Source organism: Anser cygnoides, chromosome 10, assembly GCF_040182565.1.
Source record: "Anser cygnoides isolate HZ-2024a breed goose chromosome 10, Taihu_goose_T2T_genome, whole genome shotgun sequence".
Lineage (NCBI taxonomy): Eukaryota > Metazoa > Chordata > Aves > Anseriformes > Anatidae > Anser > Anser cygnoides.
In genome coordinates this window covers 3,375,264-3,399,877 of record NC_089882.1, presented here as the reverse complement: position 1 = coordinate 3,399,877, position 24,614 = coordinate 3,375,264, and the positions used below count along the sequence as shown (strand labels likewise).

General features: G+C 45.6%; 1 protein-coding gene across 6 annotated transcripts in view; it reads left to right on the top strand.

Annotated features, from left to right (window-relative positions):
* GRM7 (glutamate metabotropic receptor 7) overlaps window positions 1-24,614 on the top strand; it is a 268,824-nt gene that overhangs the window by 209,253 nt on the left and 34,957 nt on the right. The window lies entirely within an intron of this gene.

Genomic DNA, 24,614 nt, shown 5'->3' with positions numbered 1-24,614 from the left:
GTTCAGTGCTGAGGGCAGTATGCAGTCATCTGATGAGGGCTCGGCTCCATAAATAGCAGCCTCAGGGCATATTTACACCACAGGGTAAATAGTCTGTCCTGAGCTCCAGCTGCTGAGACTAGACTGAGGCTACCTCTGGTGGTGACTTTTAAACTAGCTCAGGTAGACTTGCCCTATAGTTCGTGGTATGGACGTAACCAGAGTCCTGGAGTGAATGTCAGGTTGCTTTTTTCGTCCATGAAGCCCCACTTAATATTTTGTTTATGCAACTTAAGAAAAAGCATCCAAACATCATAAATACTGTGTTACATAACAAGAGGAGAAAGTCACTCTCTTTTTCCTGTTGCATTTATTAGTGGGCATGGTGTCCTTGGAGAAAGAAGGCAATAAACAATTCATTCATGCTCTGCTCTGCTTCTCCTCCTACTTCGGGGGTTACTGAGGAAGCGTTGCAGGAGGACAGCAGTGGCATTGCTCAGGCAGGGCCTTCCTTTCCACAGCCCTTCCAGGGGAAGATGTCTGCACCAGAGCCTTGTCCTCTGCAGCTCAGGAGGTTGGTAGTACAGAGATCTGCAGTTGTTTCAGCCTGGTTTTACTGCTGGAAGATGGGAGGAAGCAGGGGGAAGCAGAGGTTATGTGGGTTTCATGTGCAAAGGGCTTTAACGGCAGCCGCTGCATCCCTAAAGGGAGGTAATTTCCACTGGAAAGGAGGTCTGCCAAGTCTCTCAAACATTTCAGACACCTCTGCTCGCCCTGTCAAGGGGGAGATAAGAAACAGCCTAGGTGGCTTTAAACCCAGCTGGGTTCACGTGTACCTTTTGGTCTGACACAGAGAGCGCAGAGCAGCTTTTGTGCCTCTTGCCCGAGAATGTGTTAGGCCTGCAGGTGACCGAGATGAAGCGTTCTGAGTTGTTGTCTGCAAAGACTCAAGCAGGTGATAGAAAGACCCGAATAATTTCAAAGACTGCTGCCACCGCTGAAAATCACTTAGCAGTGAAACGTTTGGTTTTCCGTGTAGTCGCAGAGCTGAAGTAACCTGCACTGCTTTGAAAGCAGGAGATTCTTGCACAAATTCGTGCAGGACAGCGAAAGAGACAGTTATTAGCTGGATCTCACACCGTGTGCCAGAGATGACACAGCAAGGCACAGCAAGCAGCCCTTCGGGTCTGTGCGCGTCGAGCAGCCGGGGGGACGCATGTGGGGGTCCCCCAGCCCACCGGCATCTGCAGACGGTGGCTGTAGCGCCTCTGACCGGTAAGAGGTGCCAGATCTCGGGGCTGTACCTTCGGCTGGGAATTCTTCCCCATCCAGAAGGACCTTTGTGCCTACACAGGGAGCAGGCTACAGTGGCTTTGCTTCTTGCCTTTCTTTTCTACGTCTCCCTCCTTTTTTTCTTTCTTTTTTTTAAGTGGGGAGTGTGGGGAGGAGGCATTGTACTTTTTTGTGATTGCTAGTGATTTCCTGTCAGATATTTTCTCCGGAAAATATTGTGTATAAGCTTAGCCACGCAAGTCTTTTCTGAAATGGAAATTGCACCTGCTGAAAATCTCATGCAACGCAATCTTTTAAGCTGAGAAATGGTGTTATATATAATGCTGTGATTTTCATTGTATGGATTTACTTTATTTTATCAATAAATACAAGCATAATGTTGTTTGGTAGAAAGCATATTAAATATACCTCTCTTGTTCAGTGTAGAAAATAACCAGAAAAAAAAAAAAAAGAAAAGACTGAAGCATGCTGCAAGTAGTTCATCAAAGGCAAATAATCCCAGCAGCAGCTTCAGCAGCAGAGCAGAGGGAGGCGGCGTGGCCTTGAGGCAGGCCAGGTACCGTCCTGTGCTCTGGGGTGGAGGTGAAACCTTCAGGATGTATGGGAGAGGCTGCACATGGAAAAAGCAAAGTCCTGCCATTTTCCCAGCTTGCATTTGCTCAGACAATTCCTTTGTCTGCTCTTAAGGCCTTCAGAAAACACCAGGGCAGGTACAATTTGCAGGCTGTTGGGTCGTGCAGCCTGCGGGTGCCCAGTGGGTGCGGTTTTGGTGGCCCTTAGGAAGCGGCGCCGCTCCTCGCCTTGCTGTGGCTGTGATGCAGTGTCCTTATAGCAGCGCTTCCGACCTGCCCATCTCTTGCTGTCTGTATTTTGGGGGTTGTGTTTTGGGTTGGGTTGGTTTTGCTGTGCTTTCCTATTGGTATATGTTCTAAAACGCTGCTGTAGCCTTTGTTTGAGGATCAGGATGCGGGAACCAAGTCACGTCTGCGCTCAGAAACATCCTTCCTTGAGATCGGGTAAAAGCCACAGCACGTGGAGGCAGCCGGCCCCTGCAGAGAACAAGGGTCCCTTCCGTTGCACTCAGACAGCTCCTAATGGCCAAACCCATCTCCTCTGATGCCCTGGGAGTTCAGAGGCCGGGGACAGGGGACGACGGTCATCCATCCTTGTGCCTCTTGTGGCCGGCCTTCTTACCCCGTACCTCTGGAGAGGGTCTGTGCCACTAAAATGCTGCTTTTGCACTCCTACCGTAATTGTTTTTGACAACAAAACTATTTTAAATTCTCAGTGGATGTGTGGGTATCTTATCAGAAACAAAGTGGCCTCAAAGAGCTGTTAAACCAATTACAGGAGTCATAGCTCCTCGGCAGAGTCAATACAAAGTGGCACTTGAAAAGAGCACAGATTGCTCGGTAAGGTCAGGCGAAGCACAGCTGAATCAATAAGCCAAATTGAGTCAAAATTTTAGAGCACGGAAGTGAAAAGATGGGAAGGATGCAAGTGTTGTGGAGCGAGCCCTCCGCGGAGCTTCTCCCCCTGCCCCGCTGCCCCGGCACTGACCCAGCCCCTGCAGCCGGCGGTTGGGTTCGTCATCTGTCACCCCATCGCTTCTTCCTGATCTGCCCCCCTGCCCCGGAGATCCGCGGGGTCTCACAGTTACTTCATTTCCCGTTATTTCTTTGGATTATATCAGATTTTTCACAGGTAGTGTCGTAAAAGAGCAACAGCGTGACAGAGCACGCAATGCGCTCTGATGCGTCTTGGAAATTCACAGGTGGCAGCGATGGTTTGCTTTTTTATTATTATTGCTCTCTCTTAATGTAAATATTTTTAAAACTTACATGGTGAGGATTACCAGAGGCAATACTTTCATGGCAAAAACAAAGAAAAATACAGTGAAGGAGAAAAGGCATCCGCAGTTAAATCAATGCGAAAGGCAGTGTTCTTAAAATACGGGTTTGTTTTTCTGTACATAAAAGTCAATTTATTGTTAAGAAAACAATACGTTTCAACGCTTGTGCTTACCTTTTTGTTCTAGTAGCGTAATGTAGTTGGTGCTGTGAGGGGTTCTATAGGGCAGGAGGAATTGACTGAGGTTTGTGTTAAATAGCCTTGGTTGGGGTTTGGGGGTTTTCTTGCCACTTTGTTCTCCCTTTTCTCTCACAACGTTCAGCTCAGATTGTGACCGTCTGGGAGATCACGAGCCATTTTCTTAACCTGTGGTAATTCAGTATTGCCATGTATATATACTGTAGCTTAAATTAAATTTCCTGAATCCCTAGGATGTAATACTGAAAAATTAGATCCCCTTAATGGCAAACCTGAATATCAATCTGCTTTATGTGTCAGACATGGCAGAATCCACTCAGGTACTTAGCTCGCCCAAAATACAATGCTGCGTTTGGCATTTTACTCGGAATGACTGCATAACTTATCAGTATGTACAGCTATATGGCTTCCTCTGAGTGCGCTCGTCGTGTTGTGAAGGAGGAGTTCTCTTTGGAAACTTGCCGGCTCTGGAACGGTTAGATTACAAGAAATCATTGTCTCCACAGGTTTGAAGTCCGTATCTGCGCTCTAACCACGTGCAGATGTAGTTGTGTACGGTGAATATTCCCCCAAGATCTTATTTTCTCAAATTATGTCATTGAACTAATATGAGGGATATGTCATCATTATGTTTTTATGTCTCTCAGAGATTTTATTGCTTAGTAGCTGTGATTACTTTTATTTAGTAATTGCTAAGATTAAAATAATAAATTTCTGGATACGTCTACAACCCAGTAATAACTGTCAACATGCTCCCGGATATACGCTACAAATGGGATTTCTTCTTGAAGTATTTTGAAGACTTTTTTGAAGCAAAAAAAGTTATAATCATGAGTCTGAGTGAGTGATGATGGTTTGTCAGCCAGCATGGTCTTCCAGCTTGGGAGTTTTATTCATCCTGAAATGAAGAGAAATGGGGAACCATTGACCATACATTCTTCCCTTTCCATCAACTTCTTTTTGTATCCAGATCACATTAACCTTTGGCTTGGTGGTTTTTTTTTTATTTTTCAACTGTAATACAGCCACTTTGATTTCTGTAGTCTTTAATTCCATCGACTCTTCCATCCTCCCTCAGGTTTCTCTATTTTTTAATGTTCCTTTTTATTCAAATCAACAAGCAGGGTAAGTCAGGTATATTTGGCTGCAGCATTTTTACTTATTGTGTTGAATGTTACATAAATACTATAATTTCAAGGCGCATGCAAAGTGGATTCTTATTCAGATTAAATAATATCACATTTACACAGTAGCACTTCAGTACCCGTTCTATTTTTTGGCAAAACTAAGTTACCCTCCAATTCTCTGTAATACAAATACCGATTAACCAGGTAGGACGCACATTTATTTTCTCCCCTGGGAAGGCTTGAGATGACAGTTGCTATAGCAACTATACATATGTGGATTTTGGAGTTACGAGGATTTTAATGCATCTGCTGGAGTTTTATACTGTCGGGTAGTTGAGGAAATCAAGGTCTGAGGCTCATACAAAATGTGACTTTGAATCTACCATATTTTGGGGCACATGGAAGGAGAATCAAGAGATGTAGCTTTCTTTTAAAGAATTGTAATTTAAAATCCTTTTAAATGAATAGCTTTAAATAATGCTAACAATTTACTCTTTATAATGCCCCTGCACTTCAAAACAGAACTGAAGGCTGGCTCTAGTAATAGTAGCTGCTGAAAACTTTCTAACCACAAATATTAATTTTTCTCACTGTTCTGCATTTGAGTTCACCTATAGCTGTACTGCTTTCAGCAGCTGTTAGGGATCTGCACGTTAAGTTACTAAGTTCTTAATTTTACCCAGCCTCAAGATTAAATCTGAGAAAACCACGGACTGTCGTGATCTGACACTCGGAGCTGTCTTGAGCCAAGCCTGACCCCACCAGCAGCTTTACGAAGTATTTTTATCAGGAGTAAGACCACTATAGGAAAAATGTGATAAAAAGGTTGTGATTACCTGTAGGTAACTCCAGAATTTCAAAAGTTAAATTTTCTAGAACCAATTTCATGCAACTGATGATTTAACCCTGAAAAAAAAATAATTCTTGAAATAGTAAGTGCTGCAGGAATTTTGAGTTCTGGAGTCGCTGATCTTTTGCAACCCACTTGTTTCTCTCTCACCACTGTTTTGGTGGGTTTCTTCCCCAAACCAACAGGCACTTCTGGCCCCGCAGCATGCAGCTGGCTCCTGGCTTTTAGCAGCTGCTATGAAGAACCCCTAGGGGAGAGTGCAGCTCGTGAAAAATAGAATGGGACTGTCGGGGTTGTTTCAGTGTTACTCATTGCTTCAGCCTCATCAGGAATACCTGCCCACGTCGCATGCTGCCTGTTAGGTTGCTGCAAAGAAGTAAGTAAATAAAAATAAAAAGATGACCTTCGGTACAGAGGAGAGAAGTGCGCTCATTTGTCACTTCTCTTTGAACTGGCTTAGGGCTCACCAGGAGGAAGCTGAACCAGAGCTTAGATCGGCTCAGTTGTTGGACGGGTGCGAGAGGGACGGGAGATGGGCTCCGGGCGCACTGGGCTGTGCCTGTGCCGTGGATGATGTGTGTGATCCCTTGGCAGAGGGGGGCTGAGCTCTTGGGTCCACGAGGGGCTACGTGAAGGAGCGCGGATTGACGTCTGGGTGGCGGTCGTATTTTTAAGGAAACGTGAAGCTATTTTGCTCTGTGGCTGTGCAGGATATGCCTGAGGCAACGTCTGTAGAAAAGACGAGCCACTTTGTAATTTTACTGGCTGCTCTCAAGCTTCAAGTGTGCCTTTCCTCTTGTCGCAGGAGACTTGCATGCGTGAAGTGAAAAGTGTGGTTGGACTCTGCCTTTGTGTGGGTGCCCGTGCCCCGCCGCGTTGTGCCGCGTCCCGAGCCATAGGGGGGCTGCCCCTCGCCCCTCGCTGGGCTCCCTGAGGGGCAGCGGGGCCCTTGCAGACAGCAACACAAAAATCAGGGAGCCATCATGTAGGAGACAGACCTGGCTCTGAAAACACCCCCATGCCAGGTCGTTTACCCTGGTGGAGCTGCATTTTTTTAAGCTGGATTTGACAATGGGTATTGCAAAACCACTTTGACTCGCTTGCGTCAAGCGTTAAATATTTCCTGAAGTTTTGACACTCTGAAGTGAGGCTGCAAGGGTATGTTAATACACGTTGCTATGAAATTTCTGGTAACTGCATGTCTATATTGGTTAGAAAACAATGACTGGTGGGAAAATATCTCTTAAATATGTATATTTAAATGTGTTTTAAAAGCTTTAATTTTCACTTCTTTCCAGAGCTTTATAATGATTCTGTATTTTTATCCACCGCTAATTTGTATAATGCTCAGCCACGCAAAGATTTTAATGTTTCATAAAAGAATACAATAATAACAGTAATAACAGTTCCTTGCACAGAGAAGAAACCTAAAGCATTGAGCAGATGGAATTTATAAACTACAAGTCGGAAGCATTGTATCAGCTGTTACGCAGCAATTCCAGCAGCACTCAGAAATACCGTTTAGGGCAGGCAGTCGTGTCTAACTCTGTGTGTTCTCAAACTGTGTTCATCGCTGGGGCACACGGAGTGCCCCCCAGGGCTGTATTAACCACGTGAATGGCAGCATCGTCAAGGGAGGGAGCTCGGGGAATTCAAGCTGGGCAGGCACCTAGGGTTTGCCCGAGATGTGGGACTTGACACCTGTACTCTTCAAAGAGGAGCCTTTAATAACTGGAAGAATGAAGAGATTTTGTTGATAAATGTATCCAGAAGTGTACGGGTACTCGTGTTGCTGCATCGTATTCCCAAGTGTGCACTCTCTCAGAAGAGGCATTCCTGCCTACCCCTCCAACACCTGCCTTGGAGGTCTCCCACCCGAGCGTCTGGCTGCGTTTAGCACCTCTGAAGTTCAGCCAAGGCAATAAAAGGCTGCAGGATCGGTGAAACTGCAGCTCTGTTGCCTGTGTTTTCAAGGCAGGTGTTTAAAGCTAGGTTACAGAAAAAGTGCGTACTCTGAGTGAAATAAGAGATGATTAGAGCAATTAGATCCTTCTCAGAAGACCATAAATTAATGGCAATTATGATTCTTGAAACAACAGAAGCATAAGGTACATCTAACATTGATCTGTTTTATCACATTTGCTGCATTGTAATGCTCCTTTAATGTTAATATGTACTTTTGTAGTAAAATCTAATTGAAAACACTGAGCAGGCAGAGCCCAAGGCCACAATCATGTTCCACATAATTACCTAAGGAGGAGGGTGTACGTTTGCAATGAAGGGATGCCACCAACCGTTAGTCAGGTATAAGCGGTGCACTCATTGTGCTCGTGCTTATACAGTAATAGCCTTACAGCAATATATAGGTGAATGCTAAAAGATAATTAACGATCAATTCATTTTGTGAAAATTTCAATTATTGAAACAGGTATCTTCATAATGGAGTAATAATACTGCATTTAAATTTGTGTGTGGCTGTCTCATAACAGAGATGTATTCATTTAAGCAGAAATTACTTGAATTAGCAGCCCTGCGGTGGTTCTGCAGTCACCGAGGGACTCTTTGAAGCCTGCAAGCATGCGGCTTTGAAGTCTGGTGTAGAAAGCGAGGGATCTCTTCGCTGTGATGATTCGAGCCTCTTCATTCCCCTCGGTGGTGAGGACAGAGGAAAAATCTGATCTGGAAGACGGAAAATAAACGGAAGCCAGAAAGGACCGTGTGTTTTGGCGGGGAAGAAAATGTCCTGACCCGCACCCCGGGCAGCCAGCACTGCCCCATTCTGCCACAGAGCAGGGGCACAGCGCCGCGGGGCTGCTGTGTCTGGTGGTCTCTTCAGACCGCTGGAGTCCAAATCCGCAGGGATGGAAGCTCCCTCCCTTGAAGGTCCAAGAGAACGGGTCACAGCAGGGCATGCTGCTGCAGGTGCTGCCTTGAAGGGGAGGTTCTGGGGCAAAGCCGTAAATGAATCATTTTTCACTCGTGTTCGGGAGAGCCATTTTTCCACACCACGGGCGTAGCTTGGAGCCGCCAAACTGCTTTGCCAGGTTATTGAAGTGTGGAGTCAAAACCAGCTCCTCCTCCTCTATTTCGCCTTTGTGCCACTGGCCAGGAGCCGTAAGCTCTCGCCAGTCAGCTCCCACGAGGCCCGGTGACGGTCCCCTCCGTGTCCCCGCGGGCAGCAGAGCGCCGCGCTCCCTGCAGGGGCTGCCCGTGCCGTGCTGCCACCTCTGCTGCTCGCCAGGCGGGCATTGCTCGGAGCTGGGCGTGTGCGAGCACTGGATTTATTTCAAAAACATGCCAGGGAAAGTGTAGGAAAAGGGTATCTCTTCGCTCAGTGACTTCTAGTGCGTATATAACTGCCTCTGGCTAAAAAGCAGTGTAATTGTGAAAGGGAAAAGCATGTGGGTGTTTAATGCATAGCATTGACATGTACTTTTTTTTTTTTTTTGAGAAAATGTAGAACCGCCAGGAGAGCTTTACATATGAAAAGCAATCTCTGCATATGCCCATGTCTGTGTTACACAACAGTTTCTATCTGCAGTGCAAACTGACAACACCTCAGCGAGGAGTAATTGCAGCTCCATTGAGTCCAGCCGAGCAATTACCTTGTTGACGAAACTTTTCTCTTTGCTTGCGTTTTGATATCTCTGCGATGTCAAACTTACTTGAACTGACAACATAATTTCTTCTGCAGAGCTGTTGCATCGACCATGCAACTGCTCTTTGGCGTTAGTGGGTTCTCCCAGCTCGCTGTATGTCGGTGCTAGCGGCCGTACAGTCCTGCAAGACCCTTCCTTGTGAATAGCAGGAACAGTGTCGGCAGTGGCTGTGCCTCAGGGCAGCTGCATTTATGAATGAGGGGCACCTGTACAGTTAGAAAACAGCTCTTCAAAGTTGGATTACAAGAAAGTAATCATGAAACTGTCCCTTTTGCTCAGGACAGGGGAGAAGAAGTTTACTTTGGTATGGTTACATATACTTTCAATTTGTGTTAACGTATCTAAATGTTTATTTTGAATGTCCTGAGCATGCGAGGCTTGAGAAAAGCACATGGCATAAATACTGTGGTTTCGCTGAGGTATGGGTGTATTCCTACAGCCCTAATCCTCCCCCCATACACATTTTTGGGGAGCGTCCTGTTTCAGGGTATCAGGTGGGCTGATTTTGGACTGTGTTGATAGGTCATTTCCCTTCCTAAACTCTGTGGGATTTTTCCACACCAGTTGACCAGAGAATGATGTGCTTTGTTAGGTCCGTGCTGCGTGTAATGCGGCTTCAATTTTGCTGTAGAAAACCTCAGTTCCCATTAATGCTCCTTTGTTTGAACAAGAGTTAATCATCTTTTCAGAAAAATCCTGTAGATCATGTCTGACATTCTAAGCCAAATGCTAGGAACTAAAGTATCGCTTTGTGAGAGCAGATCATAACCAGTTTCTGAACCCCACGGGTATTGTAGAAACATAATAATGTTATTTTGAGTAAGAAATAATGGCTGCTGATTCCAGGCTCATCCAGGAACAAAAAGAAAACCATGAAGGGCTTATTCAATACGACGTAAGTTATGCAGATGTTTCTCAATTTTCTTGCCGAACTTGTATGCAGGAGTCAGGGTTTCATTTGATCAAACCATTTCAGCAGCAAGAATGGGTCCTTAAGTACTTTTGTCATTGCGTGTGAATGGGTTATGAAAGCAACGTGTGCAAGGGTGCTCAATCAAGGACCCTTGTCGGCCAGGCGCAGGAGCGTCGCTTAATGCCCTCACTTGGGCGACACATTCAGAGCGATGTTTTTCTTCTGTTCGTTTTGGAATAAACAAAACAAAATGGAAGCAGAAAGCCCAGCGGCTAGGCCAGGTGTGCAGGGAGCCAGCCAAGGTGGGTTTGCCACGGATGAGCTCTGAGCAGACCTGCGGGGTGAGCAGCACGGGCATCCTGTGGGCAGCAAACTGCATCACCCTGCTCCGAACCAGTGGGGAAAGGAGAGAGAGCATGCCGCTTTGGAGCTAGGAAGTCAGCTGGGATTTTACCCAAGAGAGTAAGACTGAACTTACTTTTTGGCAAAATCAGTAAAAATTAGCTCAGTCCCAAGTAGTGGGGACTCTTGTGGGGACAGGTGAGGAGATTCCCCTCCACTGCCCAGCAAAACCTCCGCTGATCACGAAGGTTCTTGCAGTTTGTTCTGCACAGAATCCTCTAACACAAAAATGTCAGGTCCTCTGTGCATACCCGTGAGCTAAATATAGCTGGATTTGCAGGGAGGAAGCAAACAGCTATTCCTGAAAGTGCATTTTCAGTCTAGCAAGGCCACTTTAATGCAAGGCAAAAAATAGGTTTCACTATATGTAAGAAATGCTTGCAAAAATATTGACCTGGAGGATTTATTTGTTGTTTTAAATGGTTTAAGCAGGCATGTAATAATAATAAAAATAGAAATTATGGTACTCGGTCAAAGCAATTGCCTTGTATTTTGTCTTTGAGGCATAAACTTAGAAGGTTAAAAAAGAAACAAGGAGTCCTTGTAGACTGAGCAGAAATTCTGTGTCCCAAGTGTACCCCGTCAAAAGGGATTTGGAGGATGTTTATAATCCTGCATTTTGAAACAATGGTTTTTTTTTTTTTTTGTTAATGTGTTCACATTCATCACAGACAAAGCCAGCGAGGCTCCTTCCTGCCCCACGGCTGCTGCAGGCTGGTGCCGAGCCCGGACACGGGAGCACCGGGGCTGGAAAGGAGCAGAGCCCTGGCTTGGCAGGTGGCTTCAGGAGCCTGTTGTGCTGTTTGTACAGAAGAAAGTGGCTGAGAACCAGCGTCAGAGGGTCGATGCCGTATGACAAATGACAAGCCTCTCAAAGAGAAGGAGGTTAGCCTGCGACTGCCAAAAGAGAGATGCCTGCGAGCATACTCAAGAGGAGTTGCTTCTGATGCATGGGCTAGGAGACAAATTGGAAGAGAAAAGGGAACCTAGGGGAAGAGAGATGAGAAAAAGTATTTCTGCTGGTTTTTCCGTGTGACAGAAGGGGTCTCGCTGGGGAAGAACCTCCCGAGGTGGGGCCGCGGTACGGAGCAGGGCTGCAGCTCCCAGCGGCTGCCGGGGCGCCCGGCCCTGTCCCCGGGTGGGGAGCAGCAACAGGAGCCCTCACCCCTCTCCCTTCTGCGTGCCGGTGCTCTGACAGCGTCTGCACCTCAAACTGTCTTTGCTGCTGCCGACGTGCCCATCTTTGTATCCTGCCAGCATCGATGACGGATGATCTCTGTGTTTTCCTTCCCTAACTGAACAGAGGAGGTAGGAACGGGGCAGTCAGCACCTGGAGACGTACCCAGCGAGCGCTGCTGCTCTAAAACATTATTTTTGAGACAAGGCCTCTCTTCCGGCAGAGGTTTCCCAGACAGACCTGTGTTGATAGGGTTGGCTGCAGCAGCGCAGGAGACCCTTCTTGACCTCTTTAATTGTCAAGGTTTTATGAAGGATTTTTCAGTTTTAGCACTTTTCAGTTAATGATGTCAGGCACTTTACCATAAAATTATTCAATCTGTGTTGGCATTTGGCCTTTAAATGGCTGACATGTCTGTGGTGGCAAAACCCAGGGTGGGGGAATAAGGTGAAACTCGTATTTGCAAAGATGTTACTCACTTGACCCTAACCATCTTTCTAATGCTGCTAATTGCCCATTAAATGTGATCCATTCAGACATCAGCTGCATTCTGCCAGAGTCGGGAAACCCGAAGTTTCACCCTTCCCATGCCCCTGAGTCATGTAGTCCCACTGGTAAAGTAATGTCCGTTTTGTGTTTGTAGCAACTAAAAAATAATGTATGCGCGGTAAATTTAATATCTCAAGTGTTCACAAGGTCTTCATTGGATTATGCTTAGAGGGAAATTTAGTTAAAAAAAATGTAAAGGGAGCAGGAAGACAAGAAACAAGATGAGCAATACGCTATCATCTTCCTCTGATTCTCCGTGATTTATATTTTCAATATCAGAGCAACTTGTAATCTTTAATGGAGATAGTTAAATTAAATTTGAAGGCAAGATAGATTTTTTTTAATAGTGGAGCAAATTCTGCTAACAAACTTAACTAGAAACAATAATTCAGCAATAAACTGAAAAGTAAAATGCGTATAACAGCTTAAAGCTAGGCTGCATCAGGTGATGGTACCAGGAAAATCAATCAGTACGGGCAGGGTGGTCAGTGCTTAAAGCATGATCGCAGCACAGAGCCCGTCCTCAAGGCCGGTGCCAGGCAGTGGGTAAGGTCTGTTCTGGTGCTGTAACTGGGGCACTGGGGCAAGTCCAAGTGCAAAGATCAAGTGTTTTGACTCTCCAGAACTTCAGAAGCGGCGTTGTTTTAGCTTATTTTACGGACTGCAGAGTGAATCTGCCCGTGACTGAGGCAGGGATGAAGTCAGTCCCTCCGACGCCCAGTCCGTCACGGCGGCCCTGTCCCCGGGCGCCGCCGGCTGCCTCCTGCACGCAGGATCGGGCCCTGGCCGCGCGCCGGCCGTGCAGGCAGCGGGCGGCTCTGGCTTGGAGCCGAGCAAGAGCTCGTTTGGGAAAAAATGAACGCGTCTTCTGGACGCACGGGCGCTGCGTCGCGGGGCTCAGGAAGGAGAAAGGCGGAGGACAGCCTTTACTAAAGTAAACTTCCCTCTGGGAGCCGGGCCGGCCTGATTTGATTGCAATCATACACACCGAAAAATTCCTCCTCCGGATGCTTTTTCTCCCTTGAGGCCACAGGCTTGCATTCGCTGACAGAAGGGATAGTTTCTCACAAATTCAGCCTTGTATTTACAAGCTTCCTTGTGGCTTCTCATGCAGAGATAAGGGAACTACTAGATACTCAACATTTGTTTCTTGATACATAATAAGGGATAGCAGACAGTAAATAAATCTCAGTTAAGTATAAAGGCGGGTATGCTGTGCAGCCGTGAATACAGCAATAAATAGATTATTTTTATCCAGTCAAAAATATATTTAATAAGTTATGGATACACAGCAGGGTCTGTGGGTCATTAACTTTTGTCAGGCCGTGGATTAGTTAAACATGGGAGCTGATTTGGCTCAAAACACATGTTTTTCTTACCCCTTAGTATTCTGGATTGCCTTCTGTGTAAGCACCTTGAATGAAACTGCTGATAAGGAGCTCTAAATAATTCATAGCGGTTTGTAATGTTACCTCTGAGGTATGATGCATCGGAGTTAATTTTGGAGTTAATTTGGAGCAGGTAACGAGGAATTGTGAGCCATTGTTCAGCAATACAGGCTGCAGTATCACCTTGTTAGATACTATTGGAAAATGGTTTGGCTGTTGCTGTAAATTGCCATTGCAGCATCGAATGAGACAGATCCAGTTTATTGCTGTAATGATCATTTTTTTAAAAATGTAGTATTTGATAATTAAGAGAGGGAGCTCTTTCCTGATGCTCTGGATTAGAGATCACAGGCATGGATGTCTCGTAACTGTACGGCAGCGTGGGGGATCGTGGAATGACTGGAATTGAGCAGGTCCTAAAATGATTGACCTCCTGTAACGAAATCTCACATAAACGGGCACCTAAATCGTCTTGTGTGCTGGGATTACCCCTTCCTGGTTTAGCATAGCCATAAATGCCCATCTGCATGTCGTGGAGACTCAGGGACTGCATAAACCACAAGGCAAGCTTCCCCCAGCGTCTGAGGGAGGCTGGATTTAGCAGTTGCCATGGCAGCAGTTTGTTCTAATTGTGATCCATTAGTAGCAACAAGAATTGGATGGCTCAAGTCATTTAGCTAATTGAATGCAAACTTGGACAGCTCTGAAGGAATAATAGATAGAATTAACACCTACCAGTGCACACCTGTAAGATGTGAATAATTTGTTTCAAGAGATTACAAAATATTTCTGTACCCTTGACAAGCCTTTTGCAGCCTCGTGTTTCGCCCTGGGCATGCCACATGCCCCCGGGAGGTGTGTGGGTGCCGGGGCGGCGGCTGGTGAGCCTTACTGCGCTACCAAAACCCATAAAACCCATGCTGGAGTGGGAGCAAACCCATCTCAGCCTCCCCGTGGGATTTTCTGCCCGAGTCCTGCTGGCCAGGCTTACGCTGCAGGACGGGCGCTTGCGTCCTTGAGGAGAGCTGCAGCAGTTCTCCTTCAGGCCTGGGAACGGACCACGCCGAGAAGCCCGTCAGTTCCTGCTGCCTTCTGTCCCGCAGAGAGCAGCCACGGCAGCTCCTCGCGCTGCCTGCCGCAGCAGCCTGTGCTGTTTCTCTTTGCCTGTAGGTGCCTTTCAGCAGTAAGACTCCATCCAAGTAATGACGTATCCTCAAGTAACTAAGAGAAAAGGAAAATTTAAACTTTTTAAATGCAGAGTTATTTTTCTTTATTTTGCCGTGGTTGAAATTCCTAAAGAGAGCTGCTCTGGAAGGAAGGCTTTGCTGCCATAGCTAACCCCCTCCTGACTCCAGCCATTCCTTAATGCAGCTCTAAAGCACTCTTTGCATTTACAGTTTAGAAAGTAAAATAATTTTCATGCTAATAAATAAATCTGAACCCAGTAAAGGTAACTGATTGGCTAGAGTTATAGAATGCTCTTTGTTCTTGAATGCAAGCATTAGATCCCAAACCAGAGCCCGACTTCATAGTCACTCGCACTCTGTATGCAGCCCTGTGATAATGTTAATAGGACACTCCCAGCAAGAGCAAGTTTGGTTCTAAGTCCCAAAAGCAATACGTAAATCATCTGTTTTGAATAATAATTACATTATAATTTAAAAGGTCAGTGAAAAGCTGGCTTGCTTTGTGTGTATGTACTTATCAGTGATTTTTAATAACTAGTGCTCTACTCTTTGAAGGTCTTTAAAGAAACGTAAGGTGAGTAAGATTAGCCTCTATCTGCCCCAACCCTCTGCTGACACCCGTTTGCACTTTGAGTTCCCCTGAAAGTCTCCAAGCAGAATTAGGTCTTAATTTATATGCAATATATGGAATATATTCTCAATATAGGCCTCAGTCAAACTTCACTGACATTGAGAGTAAGATTCCCACTGACTTTATTCGGCTTATGACCACAGTGGTGGAGGAAGACCGAGATGACCATAACTAGCATGGGGAAGGGCACTGCTGTTGGTACAGTTCAGCTCTTTGTGTTAGATGAGCAAGGTATTTTTTCTGGGATTGGTTTGAGGTTATGCCAGTTGCTCTCATGCAGAAGAATCCTTGGTTGATGAGAAATCAAATTCTGCAGAAAATGTTACCAGGCCTGATGAAGAAGTTGAGATAAATATTCACAGGTTAGGATGTTACATTAATCTTAACTGCATGTAACTTCATAGTAATGTCTTGGAGAAGTCAGAGCGTATCACCAAGCTGTGTGTTCAGAAATATCTAACTGTTGCTCAAAGGTAGGACTTCCAGCTCTGGAGGAGAATAAGCCTTGCCCTTCTGGGAGGGCTGGAGGATTTTTGTTTGAAGGGCGATGGTTGGGGCTTGTTGGTTTTTTTTGTAAGCTGGTGTGTTGGTGCATCAAGGAGGTTCAGTTGCTGAAGAGAGTGGATGTGAAGGGAATCTATTAACTGGACTGTCTCAGAAAAAGAGCAATTTTATTTCAGAGAATGCCTTCCAACTGGGTGAAAGTGATGGGATATAAATAAAACATTCATACGGCTGGAATGGGGAAGACAAAATTGAAGGTGAAAGGACAGAAAAAAAGATGAAGCCTGCTCTGTAAAATGAATCTTCTGTGCAGAGTCCTGCTTTTCATTAGGAGCATAGCATGGACTGAAATATCTTTCTTTCTTTTTTTTTTTTTAACTTGTTAAAACTGAATTGACAGCTCAGGAAGACCTAGCCTCCATGGACCAGGACTGATACGGGTGCTGTGCATGCACATTGTCCTTTCCAGCTCCGTTCAAGCCCCAGCAAACTCGGAGAAAACACTTGCACGGGGAGAGCTCCTCTGCAGTCCTGGCAGTGCTTAGCCCCTCTTGTAAAGGGGCTTGGCTTTTTTTGTTTTGCTTTGGATTTGCAATATTAGCTTACTAGGCTACTGTGTGTGATTATAAACCTATAAAAGTGCCTATATTCCTTTTGGTTTATAAATTTTATTTTGGAAGAACTGACTGAATGAAATGAAAGGGCTGTTTGCCTTCATAATGCAAGGCTGACTGATTTACCATCCAATAAAAGTAAAGAAAATTGCAAAACCCAAAATGGTGAGCAGTATATAGTAGGGGGGAAAGCCATTAGGGCGTTTGCGCCTCTCTTATTTCCAAGCTATGAATAATTTTGGCAATATTTTCCAGCACTGCCAGGGCAGAGCAGCAGTGTGCTATCAGCTGCACTCGCAGACACTGCATTGCCATGACAACCTTGTGCAAATGCGGGAGCTGCTGGCGGTTGTCAAGCCCGGCATCGCTTGTGACCTGCAGCTCGACAAAAGAGCCTACCTGCATAATACACGCCGTGGTATCGCAATTGCCCGTGCGGATAAAGGCACGCTAAGTGTAAAGAACCAACCTGTGAACTCGAGGGAGTTTCAGGAGCTCCCTCTGCCTCCGGACTGCCCTCCTTGTCCTCGGAGGCCGGCTCCTCGCGCTGCACCGAGGCTCTCCACACCTCGTCGTTCTCCTGCAGGCCCCTCGTAGCAGCATTGCATGCAAAGGATGGAAGAGAAACGTTTGATTCTTCTGGCATCTGTAATCCTGATAAGCTATTGCAACGATGTCAGAGGACGTTCGACTCGGTAGGTATGTTCAGCCTAAACCCGTTAGCTCCATGGAATGGGGCACGGCTGTGGTCTGTTGGCCAGAGGACCTGTGGGGAGGTCACGCTGTGTGCCCTGACACACAGGCATGCAAGACCACTAGTCACTTTTCTGACACCATAAGATGTGTGCTCAGTTTGGCTGAAGAGGAGGCTGGTAGAAGTTTTGCTGAATTAATGCGTACTTCTGTGCTGCTGGGAAGTTTGCACCTGCAAAAAGTTTGGCATGTCCAGGTGAAAGTGCTCTTCAAAACTGTTTTATTATGCATGAATTTTTATGAGGGCCGTAATGTTTTTAGTTTCATGGTCTACCTGCCCATTTGTATGTTTACACACATTAGCCTACTGTTCACGTTTATAATCGATACCTTTCACTGGGTACTCACTCCTCCGTCTAATACAAATGGAATTGGCTTGAAGTCATTTGACCTAAGTTTATTTCTATTCTAGAAGACATTAATAATTTAAGAAAAAATTTGAAATAGCTTTGTGCCATGTTCATTTCACAAGTATTTGGTGCAGACAAATTGTACCTCTGGTAAGGCTGTCTGGCCTCTACCATTACGAGCAATATTGGCTCCCCAGGGTGTTCCTGGAAGTTCTCAGGTCTCACACGGCCATTTCTGCAGCTCTGGCTTGCCGGCATTTCTCTAATGGAGTGGTTTTTTACCGCTTCCACAAATATTCTCTTGAAAGCTGAAGATAGAAGTTGGTAATTTCGGTAATTGCAGGAATTAGATTACCTGAAAAGCATCAGTTCATGATCACACCATCTCAAATACCCAACTTTGGGGCGAGGATGTGAATTTACTTGGCTCTGGGCAGCAGTCCCTGCTTACTCCTGCGGTGGCTGCTTTGTGCAGGTTGCACACGTGCCCTGGGATATCGGTGTAGCTAAGATGATAGCTGGAGCTGCTCACATCAGGTGCAGAGATACCGTGCTGCAGAGTATCCTCACTTTATTTTGCTCAAAATTTCAAACCGAGTATTGGATGTTCTACGGTGGTTGTTTTTTTTTTTTCCTTTTGCATTGAATTATTCAGTAGTTGAAGTGAGTAAAATTAAAGATTTCTAGACTAGTGACGTTTGGAATATAAGAAGGATAGCAAAATCTATTTCATTTGAACTCTAATCTCTGGTCATGTATAAAATGAATAAAATGCAATAAGTGTGGAGAAATATGATTTATAACAGCAGCTGAAGTCTGGCGCTGAATACCCTAAAATGCCAAGATTGTATGTCAGTCAGTTTAGTAGTGTAGCGGTGAAGGTGAAGAATGAAATGAAGTCTTTCTCCGATGATGTAATCTTCTGAAAAAATGACAGATAAGAATTATTTCTAGCTCCAAAAAGCTAAGTGCTGAGCCACTGAGAGAGGGAAAAGCCATTATTTTAATAACAGAAGTCAGGGATATCTATTACTTTTGTTGCACTTTGTGTTTCTCTCTTAGTGATGTGTAACTTATTTTATAGCTATTATAACAAACACGAATGGCAAGCAAGGGATATTAGGCAGCTCTGAGGACTGATAACGGGGGTCTGAGCTACTTGCATCTGTGCTTGAAACACACCCAAACTCAGCTGTCATTGACATTCGTTATCACCTGATGGCCCTTCACTGACCCAACGAAACAACTTGGTGGGTCCTGGCACACTCCTCTTCTGGACAGACACCCACACTGGACAGTGGCACATCACAACTGAGATCGCTGTGGGAAAACTTCACCCATTTTGTAAACCCTCCCATTGGCTTACGGACTTGTAATTAGCGTAGAAGAAAAATTTGTGCATTCCGGAGCTTCCATGCTCTCCATACATGTGTTAACAGGTAGGGGACCAGGAGGGTCTGTCCTTGCTGCACCTGGATGTGGGTCGCAGCCTTGCTACCACCTCCAGCCACCCACCCACCACCCTCCGATCTGCCGCGGGACACAGCTTTCGTCACCACGCTGTAAAAAACACAAGAGAAGATGAATCCAAAAGGAGACAGCTCTTCATCCTATTTCAGCAGTGGAGATGCACGGGGGACCTTGCTTCAAACAGTACTATTCTTGCAAAAAGATTGTTTCGCTGGCACATCCTTCTGTGCCAGATTACCACTTCAAAGAGACAACAAAACTCAAAATCCTCATAAAGTCAGAGGATGCCGTCAGTTCCAGGTAGTCTCAAATTCAAAACCACTTTAATCTTTTGTTGACTTAGGACAGGGCCATCACTGTTTATTTCTTGGCTGAGCAACTCCTAAACGACTCTAAGTAGTTCATGGTCATCTTTATTGTCTCTGTAACTGATACAGGAGAAAAATAGTTCTTTTTTTTTTTTTTTCCAGCGGATGCAGAATCCCTGCAGTACATAGTCTGTATGAACTATTTGAGTCGTGGGATTGTCTTTGATACTGCTTCAATTTCTATTTTAGCCATTTGATGCCCTTTGAAAACAGCAACATGCTTTTCCGTTGTCGCTCTGTCCAATTACCTGAATAATTTAATTTCCTTCTGGATAAGCTCCTAGAGTTTCTCTGAAAGGCTAGAGAGAGAAAATTCCTCCTCCATCTGCATCATAACCCTCAGAGCAAGTGCCTTAATATTTAGTATCTTGTGTTACCATGCAAGTTAGGGATATTATCCAGAAATATTTCTTTTTCTGATGTTTTCTGATGTATGCAGATTTCTTCCTTGCATAAGGAAGTTCCCATTATAAGAGAAGAAGCTGTATACAATATTTACCTCAAATAGCTAAAACATTAAAAATACGTACATTTATTTCATCTTTACTCTGCATGTTTGCCTGTGAAATGCAAGCTGAAAAACTAAATGTGTTGGATGCTCTGATTTAGGACACGAAAATTTAAGTTGGCTTTGGCTGCGTGACATCAGAAGGAGCAGTTTTATACTGCGGGCAGAGGGAATTGGAAATTAGTCCTGTTGGAGCTGTGTACTGCCGTACTGTCTGCCTTTATATTTGGCCTCTGCAGGTGGTAATCCTTCAGAATATGACCCCAATTTTCCCTTTGTTATGCTAAGCCTCCTGCTGCTAGAAACATGTTGAAGCGTAATTCATCACACCCGTTACCTGCCTAACTCTGGCATGCAGGGAAGCCAGGAGCCTCAAACACGACGGCGTCGGCAGACGTGGCTCAGGGATTATCAGCGTTGTCCCTCGTGCTCGTCCCCAACGTGATACCTGTGCGCTGTGTCTGCCGTGTCTTACCAAGTCCGAAGGAGGGAAGGAGATCCCACCTGCAGGCGTGGTTTGGGGCATTTCACAGCTCCGGGCACCTTCTTCTCCCAAACCTCCGTACTTCATAACGTGGCTTGGAGCAACCCAAACCAGGTGCGCCCAGGCCCTCGGGTGACCTGAGGAGAAGTGGGAGGCCGCCAGGGCCTGGAAGGGCAGCGGGGCTGCAGGACACGGTGTGGCTGCTGGCAGGTCAGGTTTTTAGATGTTTTTGGGCTGTTCTCCGTTTGGTGGTGTAAATGCTGTTAATACAATTTCAAACAGTTTCTGGTAGCTTGCTGGTGACAACGGGAAGAGCATCACTGCTGCGCAGGTGCTTCAGGAAGGCGTGGATGAAAGTCGCAGTGCGAGCTGCAGAAACAACGTGCCCGTTTGGGTAGTTTCCGAGGGCTCTCCAGATCAAACAGAAAGGTCTTTGCCTCTCTGCAGGTATTTTTTGAAACTGGTGCATGTCAGAAAGAGGCCTTATCCTCAGTAAAGTAGGTTGTGCTGCACTGTTGAAGGGGCGGAGGTGCGTGTTGTATTGCTTCTACTGCTCCCGCGGCAGCAGACAAACACTGAATTTTAGTCTATCTCAGAATGAGAACAGAACTGGGTAGCGGTGAATTATTATTTCTAGTTCTCAAAGTCAACATTTACAGAAGAAATTCTTAGGCTGAGTCCCCTGTGTGTTTACTTCTCCAGGACAACTGAATATTGACATTAAATGTGATATTTATTGTTAACAGCCAGTTCACCTTTGGTCACCTTTGGAGATACAGTTGTGGAAATGTAGCTGATGAGCTGATGTTGCATCGCGTACAATGTGCAAGGCTTGGCTTGTTTCCTGAGGCAGTTAATGACATATTTTGTTTTCTGCTTCACTGGTGGTGATTCTTCAGGTTTGAATCTTTTCTCATCTCCTATCTCATTCTTGTAGTAGGAATTGTAATTGTCTCCAGTTGAGTGCATGAAAGAAACAAACCCAGGCCTGGTTTTGTGACCATGACCCATATGGCATTTTTGTGGTGATCCTATTATTTATTACTTTTAGAGTTTATTTGGAACTCCAAATTTCTATTTAGTTAAGGACAAACACATAGATCATATTACATAAAAAAATAGACCAAGCAAAGAGAAGAGTGATACTTATTTTATTATTTGCAATTAATATTTAAAAAACTAAAAACCTCCAAAGGCATATAGACCTGTTGGAAGAAAGTTGTCTTAAACTGCTCTGACAAAAACTCATTTTCCCCGGATCTTTGAGGCTGTCACGTACAAGCGAGCTTGTAACACTTCTTGGAAGAAGATAGGCAGATGTTTCTCCCAGCCTGTGTGAGAGGATTTTGTGCTGGGCATGCCGCGTTCCCCATGGCTCTCCAGGACTCCGTCCTGCTCTCAGGGTAGTGGGTAGGTGGTGCAGTGCCTGGCAGTGGCTTTGGGTTCGAAGCTGTCACCACAAGATAAATATTTATTGCTGCTGTTGCTGGGTTTCAGTGCTGTGCTGAGACAAGCTCTTGCTTAGTGAGGGCCAGCAGATAGCCAATGACCTCTAGAAAGAGAGAGATATGATGTTATTAGTCTGTGTAAAAGAAAAGTAATTTGGGGAGCTACTTTCCAAACTTTAATCTTCTTCACTTTCATATCTCAGAAGGGATTGTGATGCTATTTTGTAGGTCCTTGCTTTTTCTGTGGAACTATTTTTGTTTTTCCATTACACTGAAATATATCTGCAAAGTTAACTGGCAGTTTTTTCTGATCTACTAGATATAATGTTGTGAGATGTTCCAAAGGACGCTAACAGACTATTTTCACTGATGAAAGCCATCCAGCCTCAGGTCTGCTGTAACTAGGCAGTAAAATGGTTCCCGTCAGACACACAAAGCTCCTCTCCAAGCTGCAGAACAAACATGTTTTTTAGTTGAAAATCAATTTGCAAAGAAAAAATGTATGCTTACCTCATCATCTTTTAATTCTACTTCAGTCCATTTAATGCCTATTGAATTGTCGTAACCGCAGGTACACTGCATATTTCTGTACAGTGGCTGCAGCAGACAAATGTAGGGGAGGTAGAGGTTAATATGCACGGTATGCCGTAGGCAGTAGCAGGTGAGCAAAGAGACTGCAGAAGGGCATTTCAGGTTGAATCTGTAAAATCTAAGACCTCCTCCTAACCTGAGAATTGTTCTAAATATTGCGATCTGTGAGGTCAGAAAAGGAGATGGCCTTAAGCTGGGGTCAAGATCCTACTCCATTTCTGGGCTTCTTAAACCAAGACACTGCACAGTGCAACTTCAAGGAAATGAGGGGTCTTTATAAAACAGGCGGCGCTCTCTGGAAGAGTTTCTTACAAAGGGCTCCAACTATGGAGCTGCTGCATCCATACGGTGCTGCGGGGCTGCACGCCTGCCCCAAGGCACCCCGCGAGCAGCTCAGTGCTGGGGCCGTGCTGCTGCCCCCTGCCCTCTGCCAGCTGCCCCCTGCCCCAGCCGTGTGAGCGGTGAGCTCGGCTGTGCCTTCGCTGAGCCACCCCGGCACTGCCAGCTGGCAAAACAGCCAAGGCTTAAAGGGAAATTTTCTGAAACTAAAATCCCATCGTTTCCTCCAGTGTCACCTTTCATATAATTACCAAGCGCAGAATTTTTAATTAAATGGTGTGACTGATTCTGTGACATTCCCATAGACATTTCACAAAGACTATTTGCGTGCCTTGCTATTTTGTACAGTAATAACTGCAATCAGCATAACTACTATGATTTGTTTATCAAACGTCCCTTGGGTAGCATCCGTTGTCATCTGTAAAACTTGGTGAGCATCACAATTTCCATACCGTTGCCTGGCTCATGGCACTGTTGAGTTGTGTTGCTGAAGCACCGCCGATGCTCACCTCCGCAGGACAGCGTGGTTGTTCCGGGTGCTGTGAGAAGTGCCCACCAGTCACAGCAGCACAAGAAGCACGGCTGTTGACTACTTTCTCCCACCCCTGGTAATATCCTTCCTGCTCACATAAGAATAAGTTAACGTTCTTGACCATTGGGGTAAAATTACATTTTTAAAGTCATGAAATTCTGCAAAAATCAGGGATCAAAAGGTGCAGTTCTTAAGCAATGGAATTAACAGGTTGAAAAGCAAAGGGAAAAGAGTGCCTCAGATAATCGTCCATCTGTACCCCCGAACAGAGGGAGTCCTGAGGGCATGTGTGGCAGCCCTGCTCTGAATTACAGCGCTTGGTTGCTCGACCTCACAATCTTTAGTGTCTGTCATAAGTACACAACTTGTGTGTGTTGGCATGTGCACATACCTTTCACCGCTAAGGTAATCCAATGCTACAAAAGCATGCTGAACTACTGGCACAGCGCGGATCGCAGTAATGCCATTAGGAGCAGTAGGCTACAGCAGCGGCAACTGCTGTGGTCGCCATCTCTCGTCTGTTAAATGACCTCCTGCAACTGCAAATCTCCGTCGTCAGGATCACTTCCCAGGTGTTTGCCACTTTTGTGTAAAAAGTGATCTTCCTGATAACTAGCTGGGGGGATGCTGGAGCTTGGTGTCCACAGGGTGTATTTGTTTGTTGGTGGTGGGATTTTGTTTTGTTCTGTTTTCCCAAAATAATGTTAGCTTGAAAGAAAGGGAAACCACTTTCCCTAAACGCCGCTAAAACCTTCTAATCTAGGAAAAGAGATTTTGCTTTGTTTTGTTTTTTTCAAGACTGCTCTGTTCTCTAAAGGGCACTGCTAAATGACAACTTTAGCAGATTATGATGCTTAAAAGGATGGGGATGGAGACGGGGGTCCTGGAAGTCGTCAGCAGATAAGCTTCAGGGCGGTGTGGTATTATTTGCAGTTGAGCTGGTACCATCCAAGTGAAGAAAGCAAGTGTATGTCTGTATCTGCAGGAGCCAGCGGCAGGAACCCGAAATGCATGCGTGTGCTGTTGGAAAGCCCCAGTGGGGCGTGAAAAGAGGATTACTGAGCCAGGTCGGTAAAGAGAGCTGACAGGATTGCTTCACACGAAATATTTTATATTTCTCAGACAACAGAAGTGCACATTCCTTGTGGAAAGTCATGGTTGCCTGGGTAAAGTCGCAGTAGCCTGAGACATCCATAAATCAAGCTGTCTGGGGACACGGGGGAGGCACGAGCTGTGCCAGCTGGGCGCCTTTCTCCGCTTGGGGCATGGCGCTGCCCTCCCCGCCTGGCACAGCCTCAGGGGCCTGGAGAGGATGCAGGAGGCTGCCTGCTGCCTGCCCCTGAATTAGGGTGTTTTCAGGGGTGCTTTGTGGCTGGGGAGTTTTATGCAGTGATACCTGCCCTGGGTCCTGGCCACGGTAACAACAGCCCCGTGAGAAACGACGTGGCC